A 10,558-nucleotide genomic window follows, 5' to 3' on the forward strand; every position below is an offset into this window, starting at 1 on the left:
AACATGGTCAAACGCATGCGGAAATATATCAGAACTATAACAAAAACACCCAGAGCCAGAAACATATAACTTGTAACATATAATGTGTGACGTGTAACATATAACGTGTAACATTTAACTGAACTATAATTTAATGCGAAACCTAATCCGATACACGATCGGGACGAGATCTGAATATACTCAAATTTAATCAAATGCATATACACATATCAAAACGGACCAGAAATATAGCGAAACAAAATATAATTACTAAAATACACGACGATGATGTTAAAATAAATAGGTCGTGTAATACGGAAGCACCCAGAGCCTAAACAGAGGGGTACACAGCTAGCTAGTCCATGCACCAAGGAGACGGTGTGGTTGGCGTGCACACATTGTTCCATCTCAAACAGAAGTCAGAAGTCAGGAGTCAGGAGTCAGAGCTAAGATCGATCTATACGCCTCTAAGTGGCCGAGGTACTACATGAGTACTTTCAGAGACGCCGTGAACTTTGATTACGCACTGTCACGATAAGTGCCATGTCAGGAGTCAGGAGTCGGAGCTAAGATCGATCTATACGCCTCCAAGTGGCCCTAATACTTCAAAAGTACTAGTTAGAGACGCCGTGAACTTTGATTACGCACTGTCACGATAAGTGCCATGTCGTTGACGCCCCAACGACAAGTCAGAAATGCTCGGGTAACAGAGTACTGAACTAAAGTCGTATAACTAAAAGATATTTAAACAGGAACATGCAATAATGAATTCAAAATATATATAACCTATTGCATGCTATAAAATTAATATAACCATATCATACGAATAAACCGAACTAGATAACAAAAATCCGCACTACGAAGTGACGGACATCGAATATAAAATGGACTAGAACCAATACTATGAGTGAAGAAAAACAGAATCCGTACCTTATCCAACGAAGCAAAGCAAAGCCAAGTAAAAATCTAAGTTGTCCGCACGTCCTACGATAACCTACGGTTCGGGGTACATTTTAATATAGATGTACGAACTTAATCACGATGGATGATTAGTTGATTTTCCCCGGAATGAAACTTTAGGAATTCATTTAAAATAAACGTGTTTAGTCATATGCTAGTTTCGGTGATTATGTAAGATCGTTAAAGCTTTAAAAACAAGTATTACTTTGCAAATTCTAAATTTTTAAACATTTACTTAATTATAAGAGCAAAACGTGAATAAACTGACTAAAGTTGAATTATTATTAATTTGTTTAATTAAGATAATCGTCAAAACTTTTACATTTTATTATTTTATTAAAATATCTATGTTCCCAAATTTGATCTAAAAATATTCGTAGTAGATGAGAGCAATTCCTTATAAACCTTCAATTAACTTTAGCCAACTGTATCCACAAACACAACATGGACACTATAATAAATAATATGGTTGACACTATTTTTTTTACAACCAATTAGAAGAAATTAAACAGACCATACAGACTCTTGATTTCCTTTCTCTTGCATCATGCATGAGTTATAATAAGAATTTTAAGTACAGTTTCATTTTAAACAACGTTTTTCATTGCCCGGAACAAATTAACGAATCATAGGCGTATTCGAACAACTTAATTAGGCATGCGGACCAGAAGAGAAGGAGCGGACAGTTACCTGAGTTGTCGAACAAGTCGGTGATGTACGTAAACGTGACAGCGGCTAAATTGGTTTCTCTTAACGGAACAAATCGAAGGCGGAACTTGAACAGTGGTGGTACGTGACGCGGAGGGAAAACGGTGACCGGTGCAATTAGAAAGAACTCAACGATTAGCAACCGGTTGTAATGTTGGCGAGCGGCGATGGCGGACTCTGACTTAGATGGCAGCGGCAGGAAGAAACAGTGTATGACTATCAGAAACGTCCGCGAGTGATCGTTTTTACCGGAGTGATGGTTGTGGCTGGTGGTGATGAATACCTACGGTGGTTGCAGGTCGCGGCGAAACCGAAATATGATAGCATGTAGGTTTTCGTGAGATGATATGTATATATATCTTAAACGAGTTATAAGCGTGATCAAATTCCTAAATAAGTTAGTTGTTTGTTGCTCAAGTTTTCGCTGGAATGTTACAAGTTGTAAACTTGCTCAAACTCAAATTCTTAAATTTCATATTTTATTCAAAACACTCATCCGTTGATGTTATTATTATTATTATTATTAATTATACCATTTACAGTTTAAAATAATATTTATATTAAAATTATGGTTATTCGTTTGTTATCTAATACAAAAGTTTGGGTTATTATAATTATACTCCCCTAAAAAAAAAAATTTCGTCCTCGAAATTGTAAGACGGTGACACATACTTTCGGATATCACGGAAACGAAACAAACTTAAAACTTTCATAAATTCAGACATGACAATTGCAAAGTCTTGGAAACAAATATTAGGACATATAAAACAGAATTCATATGAAATCAAAACCATCCAAACTGAAATAGCTGACTCGTTGCCATGATGATATTGAACGAAACTATGGGTAACCTAAAACTTGTATCGAATAATACTAGTTCTTATAAACGGAAATCAAAAATTTCATTTGAACACAGAATTACATATAACATAGTGGATAACTAATAACTAAAATAAATAAATTTTGATGAGCTAAAGCCTATGACTAAATTGTGTAACTAATAACCAAAACGAAAGACAGATAACTGAAACATGTGACTTATAAGTGGAAATAAAAGTGATAACTAATGGAATAAAAAAAAAAAAAAAAAAAAATCAAGACTTAAAACGTAAATTTTCAAAAACATATTTTGAATATTAACATGCATTTCTACACTGGTATAAAAATAAATAAATATAAAATAAAAGACACGTAACACTAGCAGATAATAGCGAAAACTTAAGACAATGTCGTATCTAAATATTAGAGGAACATTAAGCTGCAAAATGGATTTTAGTAGCACACACACATACCTGTAAATTCATGGTTACGTTCGCGACCATAATCATCAATTTACCTTACGAGTGTGTCCTAACGGTCCTTCCATTACACATCTTAAAGACTAAACTTATATATAAAAAAAAAATGACGTGTTGATATACAAAAAAAATGATGTCAAAATCTTGACATAAATGATACGAAACACGACCCAAATATGCTAAACTTCAAACATACCAAACATAAGAGTCTTCTAACATGACAGATAAACAGAGTGTGAAACTTAACAAAATCCAAATTCGCACGAAATCAAACCCAAATAAACTGAAATACGGGGTACTAAAACGAAAACAAATACGGATAATCAAAACGGTTCATGGCTTCAATTTCCCCAGAACTAATCTTTTTGCGCAGGTCTAGCGTTTTCTCCATCATTAGCTCTAGGGTCCCGCTGAGGGCAGTCTCTGATCATGTGTCCTGCATCTCCGCATCTAAAACAACGACCTTCAGCTCGACGACAAGCACCTCCATGACGTTTCCCACACGTGCCACACAGAGGAGTATTTCGGTTTTGTTGATTAAGTGGTTGAGCTCTGGTGGGGTTATGATGTTGTTGCATATTATTCTGTGCGGTCCTATGATTCTGATTTTGATTTCCCCCATTTCGTGGCTGATTGTTGAAATTCCCATCAGTACGCTGTCTACGGTCTCGGGGTACAAGGGACTGTTCGGTTCCAACCTGAGAAGAAGATTGACCCTGATTATTTTCTCTTGGCCGCTTACGACTTTCATCAAAAGACTTCTGGCGGTGTTTCTTATCATTATCAAGGTTCTTAACCGCATCAACTATCTCATTTATGTCATTAAAACGGAGGTTCAAGATAAACTTCCTATCTTGGTCACAAATGGCCCACTTGAAATGGTTGGTCTGTTGTTCTTGCGTGCCTACAGTTGGGCCAAGAAAACTAACCAATCGACTGAAACGATTTTTAAACTCAACGATGGGCTCATCATTAGCCTGAATAATTGAAGAATATTCTCTCAAATATTCACTGCGATCAGCATCAGTGAAATACTGTTGGTAAAACAAAGTACGGAATTCATACCAAGGAAGTGTAGCAGCATAATTGTCTCCACCACGTGCAGCTTTCAGTGTCTTCCACCATCTGTGAGCGTCATCTTCGAGCTTGTAAGTAGCTAACCGAACCTTAAACACATCTTCAACACCCAGCACTTCAAACAGTTTCTCGATGTGCGCAATCCAGTTTTCAGCTTCTACTGGAGAACTAGCAGTACTAAAGGATTTTGGCTTTTGCTTTTGAAAACGCTCAAGCCAGACATGAATACCAACAGGGGGATTGTTGCCTCCAGCGTTGTTGCCACCGGCGTTGTTCCCACCGGCATTGTTTTGCTGCAACTGTTGTATGATGTTACGGACTATTTCCGCAATAGCTGCATTGACGGCGTTAGTAACAAGGGTCGCAAGAGGAGGGTCGTTTCCAGCATCATTCTCGTTTTGGCGATTCACACGTCTTCTAGGAGGCATCTGGAAGTAAGGTAGCGTATGAGCTGAAAGATAAAGATTTACGGAATACGCGGAGAACGAAAAGAGGAATCCTAACCCGACGTCTACCCATTAACTCACATGATTAATTATTTATTGTATAAGTTTTCTACAGGAAAGAGCCTGAGCTCTGATACCATAACTGTAACACCCCAACCCGGAGCAGGCTGACGTGTCACTATTACAGATATCAAATCAACGCCACAATCCAAAATACAACAAAAATTAATGCAACCTACGTCATATTATTAAACCAAATGAATTAACTTTTAGAAGCTTGCATTTCATTTTTTTATCTCTCATCACTAAATTCCCAGAATCCCGGATTACCTGAAAACAAAATAAGAAAAACAAAACAAGAAAACACGGCTGAGCCAAAAATTGCCCAGTAACGGAAAGAACAATAGTATAGGTAAGGACAGACGTAAGAGAATAAATATACGAACTTCAATTCAAACTCGAAACCAACCCTTTTTACCTAAACATATACTTAATAAAATTCGGATGTATGATCCGACACTTGGCCAGAACATGGTCAAACGCATGCGGAAATATATCAGAACTATAACAAAAACACCCAGAGCCAGAAACATATAACTTGTAACATATAATGTGTGACGTGTAACATATAACGTGTAACATTTAACTGAACTATAATTTAATGCGAAACCTAATCCGATACACGATCGGGACGAGATCTGAATATACTCAAATTTAATCAAATGCATATACACATATCAAAACGGACCAGAAATATAGCGAAACAAAATATAATTACTAAAATACACGACGATGATGTTAAAATAAATAGGTCGTGTAATACGGAAGCACCCAGAGCCTAAACAGAGGGGTACACAGCTAGCTAGTCCATGCACCAAGGAGACGGTGTGGTTGGCGTGCACACATTGTTCCATCTCAAACAGAAGTCAGGAGTCAGGAGTCAGAGCTAAGATCGATCTATACGCCTCTAAGTGGCCGAGGTACTACATGAGTACTTTCAGAGACGCCGTGAACTTTGATTACGCACTGTCACGATAAGTGCCATGTCAGGAGTCAGGAGTCGGAGCTAAGATCGATCTATACGCCTCCAAGTGGCCCTAATACTTCAAAAGTACTAGTTAGAGACGCCGTGAACTTTGATTACGCACTGTCACGATAAGTGCCATGTCGTTGACGCCCCAACGACAAGTCAGAAATGCTCGGGTAACAGAGTACTGAACTAAAGTCGTATAACTAAAAGATATTTAAACAGGAACATGCAATAATGAATTCAAAATATATATAACCTATTGCATGCTATAAAATTAATATAACCATATCATACGAATAAACCGAACTAGATAACAAAAATCCGCACTACGAAGTGACGGACATCGAATATAAAATGGACTAGAACCAATACTATGAGTGAAGAAAAACAGAATCCGTACCTTATCCAACGAAGCAAAGCAAAGCCAAGTAAAAATCTAAGTTGTCCGCACGTCCTACGATAACCTACGGTTCGGGTACATTTTAATATAGATGTACGAACTTAATCACGATGGATGATTAGTTGATTTTCCCCGGAATGAAACTTTAGGAATTCATTTAAAATAAACGTGTTTAGTCATATGCTAGTTTCGGTGATTATGTAAGATCGTTAAAGCTTTAAAAACAAGTATTACTTTGCAAATTCTAAATTTTTAAACATTTACTTAATTATAAGAGCAAAACGTGAATAAACTGACTAAAGTTGAATTATTATTAATTTGTTTAATTAAGATAATCGTCAAAACTTTTACATTTTATTATTTTATTAAAATATCTATGTTCCCAAATTTGATCTAAAAATATTCGTAGTAGATGAGAGCAATTCCTTATAAACCTTCAATTAACTTTAGCCAACTGTATCCACAAACACAACATGGACACTATAATAAATAATATGGTTGACACTATTTTTTTTACAACCAATTAGAAGAAATTAAACAGACCATACAGACTCTTGATTTCCTTTCTCTTGCATCATGCATGAGTTATAATAAGAATTTTAAGTACAGTTTCATTTTAAACAACGTTTTTCATTGCCCGGAACAAATTAACGAATCATAGGCGTATTCGAACAACTTAATTAGGCATGCGGACCAGAAGAGAAGGAGCGGACAGTTACCTGAGTTGTCGAACAAGTCGGTGATGTACGTAAACGTGACAGCGGCTAAATTGGTTTCTCTTAACGGAACAAATCGAAGGCGGAACTTGAACAGTGGTGGTACGTGACGCGGAGGGAAAACGGTGACCGGTGCAATTAGAAAGAACTCAACGATTAGCAACCGGTTGTAATGTTGGCGAGCGGCGATGGCGGACTCTGACTTAGATGGCAGCGGCAGGAAGAAACAGTGTATGACTATCAGAAACGTCCGCGAGTGATCGTTTTTACCGGAGTGATGGTTGTGGCTGGTGGTGATGAATACCTACGGTGGTTGCAGGTCGCGGCGAAACCGAAATATGATAGCATGTAGGTTTTCGTGAGATGATATGTATATATATCTTAAACGAGTTATAAGCGTGATCAAATTCCTAAATAAGTTAGTTGTTTGTTGCTCAAGTTTTCGCTGGAATGTTACAAGTTGTAAACTTGCTCAAACTCAAATTCTTAAATTTCATATTTTATTCAAAACACTCATCCGTTGATGTTATTATTATTATTATTAATTATACCATTTACAGTTTAAAATAATATTTATATTAAAATTATGGTTATTCGTTTGTTATCTAATACAAAAGTTTGGGTTATTATAGAAATTGTCTGCCGTCATGGTACTCCCTTGAGCATCATATCTGATCGCGATGGCCGTTTTATATTTCGCTTTTGGAAATCCCTCCAATCTGCGTTAGGAACTCGTTTGGACATAAGTACTGCATATCATCCTCAGACTGACGGACAGTCTGAGCGAACCATCCAAACCCTTGAGGATATGCTTCGATCTTGTGTTCTTGATTTTGGAGGTAATTGGGATTCACACCTACCTCTGATCGAGTTCTCTTATAATAACAGCTATCATTCCAGCATCGGTATGGCCCCATTTGAAGCACTTTACGGTCGAAAGTGCCGCTCGCTGATTTGTTGGAACGAAGTGGGTGAAGTTCAAATCACAGGACCCGAACTAGTTCAAGAGACAACCGATAAAATCGCCAAGATCCGTGATCATCTGCTGACTGCCAGAAGCCGACAGAAGAGTTACGCAGATCGCAGGCGGAAGCCTCTCGAATTTCTAGTTGGTGATCTTGTTCTCCTCAAAGTGTCGCCCTGGAAGGGTGTTGTCCGCTTTGGGAAGAAAGGTAAGCTTGCACCTCGTTATGTTGGTCCGTTCAAGATTCTTGCGAAGGTGGGAAAGGTTGCCTACAAACTGGACCTGCCGCCCGCGCTCAGCAATGTGCATCCAACGTTCCATGTATCCAATCTCAAGAAATGTTTAGCTGACGAGAACCTCCACATACCACTTGATGAAGTTCAAGTTGATGAGTCTATGCATTTCGTTGAGAAGCCTGTTGAGATTATGGATCGCGAGGTGAAGCAAACCAAGCGCAGTCGCATCCCTATTGTCAAAGTTCGCTGGGAGTCAAAGCGCGGAGCCGAGCTCACTTGGGAAAGGGAATATCAGATGAAGATCAAATACCCGCACCTTTTCTCTGCGCATCCTACTTCGAGATAAATTTCAAGACGAAATTTATCTCGAAGTAGGGGAGACTGTAACATCTGCCCAAATCCGACCCGACCCAGGTACCCGTTTTCGGATCCGATTTTAAGATTTAAAATTTGATTATTAATCTTTGTAAATTTAACATTAAATAAATTATATATATATATATATTTTTATATTACTTACTAATAATAATAGTTTCTTTTCCGCCGACCCGTCCCTTTCTTCCTTCTCTCCGCCGTCCCGCCTCTCTTTTTCTCTCTTGTCGCCGTCCCGCCCCTCTGCTTAACCCTTAAGCCTGGAACCCCTTTTTCTCTTAACTCTTTGCTTGTCCTTTGGTTCTTCCCGCCTAAGGATGTCTGCGCAGCTCCACGCGCCAGACTCCTTACAAGGAAGCCTGCGCGAAGACCAACTGTTCCTGCGATACGCGAGGCGAACTGTTCCCGCGGCGCGCTAAGGATTGTAGTTCTTCCCGCGACGCGCTAAGGATTGTAGTTCTTCCCGCGGCGCGCTAAGGATTGTAGTTCTTCCCGCGGCGCGCTAAGGATTTGTAGTTCTTCCCGCGGCGCGCCAAGGATTGTAGTTCTTCCCGCGGCGCGCTAAGGATTGTTCTGTCTGCCTTTGCCCTCGCGCACTCAAGCCTTCTCGCGCTAGACACTTAGTCTTTTCTCCAGTTTAAGCCAGCCTGTATGCTTTTGAAATATCTTATCTTTGGTATGAGCACTGTAGGTCAGTTCCGACATCTGTCCGAAAAGCCACTTTCGGCGCAGCATGCGCACCAATCCTATTGGTTGACAGAAAAAGTGACTGACATAATCTTTTGAAATCTTCTTTTGCATGTCTTGAACAGTGCTTTATCTGACCCCTCCCATGCTATGAACAGTAACCTGTCAGCCTTCCCCATCCCCTGCAGCTGCCACCATATCTTTTGCTTTTGAGATCTTTTGCTTTTGATATCTTTTGCTTTGATTTGATAAGATCTTTTCCCCCAATTCAAGGGATGTGTTCCCTAGGGTTTTCCTATAAATAAAACTAATTTCTTGGATATTTACACTTAAAACTCTCCCCAAAATCTTTCTCCCTTACTCTCTGCCGAAGATCCTCAGCAACGCCTCCAACTTCCCTCTTTGCATCCGTCTTCTCTTCTTTTCTGCCCAGAAATCTCGGTAAATAAATAATATATAATTCTTTTTAATTAATTTGTTTAAGTGACTTACATATATTCAAGGCATAAAAACCAATCGTTAAACCAATAACCTCTTATTTATAGGTTAACTTTCGCTTGTTTAAAAGTTGGTTCTTGCATTATCTTTCAACACACCTTTTACAAGTGAGTAATCTCGTACTTAATCCCCTTTTATTTTTAACGTTTTGGGATGTTCATGTGTTCGTACAACTTGAGTCTTAAACTTGTTTATGAAATTCATGTGCGCAAAACCCCATGTGTTATGGACGTTTACTTGGCTGTTTATTTGTATGTGTGAATCATTAACAGCTTTGTTCGGCCTATTCCGAAGTTTTCATGGATCCATTAGATGAACACGGGAGACCTATCGTTTACGGTTTTCTTGTTTTGTTTACACATGCACGTATGATTATTTGTTTTTGTGCTCGATTGGGAGCACGGATTGAACTATGAGCTATGATCTACTTAGGCTTGATCACAATCTGATTACACCCTATGTTAAACCCCAGTTAAGCACATGTTGCGCGCAGTGTTTGTTGTTATCTATTTATATCTATTAAACTTGATTTCTCACCGATACGCAAGTGTTGACGTTTTATTTTAACACATGTTCAGGTTTGCTGTAGCTGCTTTTGGGAATCTCAATGACACGTAGGATGTTTTCTTTTTCTTTGGACCTAGATTAAAATGTAACAAGACAAATTATGTTATTTGAATATTTTGAGTTATGATATGATTTATGTTACTTTACGATTTGTGTTCTGCGCGTGCGCAATGAAAATGTATTTATTAAATATAGACACCCAAATAGTGTCACGAGTAATGAAACAATACGTGGCGCCCCGATGTATAATCCGCCATCGGTCGGGGTGTTACAGCCATTAAACCTATTTTGTTAATATGCTTTGGAATGGCTGCAGCAAATTATTTGCCGGTGATGTAAGGTTTGGTTTCGGGATTGTAGGGTTTCAGTGTTCCAGTTTTGGGCGAGCGTAGTTCTGGTGTTGCTGATATGTCGGGTTTTATGGTTCGAGACAAAACGAATTTGGAAGCCATTAAAGCTGTTTTGTTAACATGCTTTTGAATGGTTACTACAAATTAAATACCATTTTAACTATTTTACTTTTCCTTACTTGCACATACAATATTTCATTTTTGAGTTTTTTTGCCATTAAACGATAATATAACTTGCACATTAAAATGAAAGTGGAGTGTTCTTAAAAG

Source organism: Bidens hawaiensis, unplaced genomic scaffold, assembly GCF_021521415.1.
Source record: "Bidens hawaiensis isolate Kalapana, Puna unplaced genomic scaffold, B.hawaiensis_p1.1 tig00039149_1, whole genome shotgun sequence".
NCBI classification, from domain to species: domain Eukaryota; kingdom Viridiplantae; phylum Streptophyta; class Magnoliopsida; order Asterales; family Asteraceae; genus Bidens; species Bidens hawaiensis.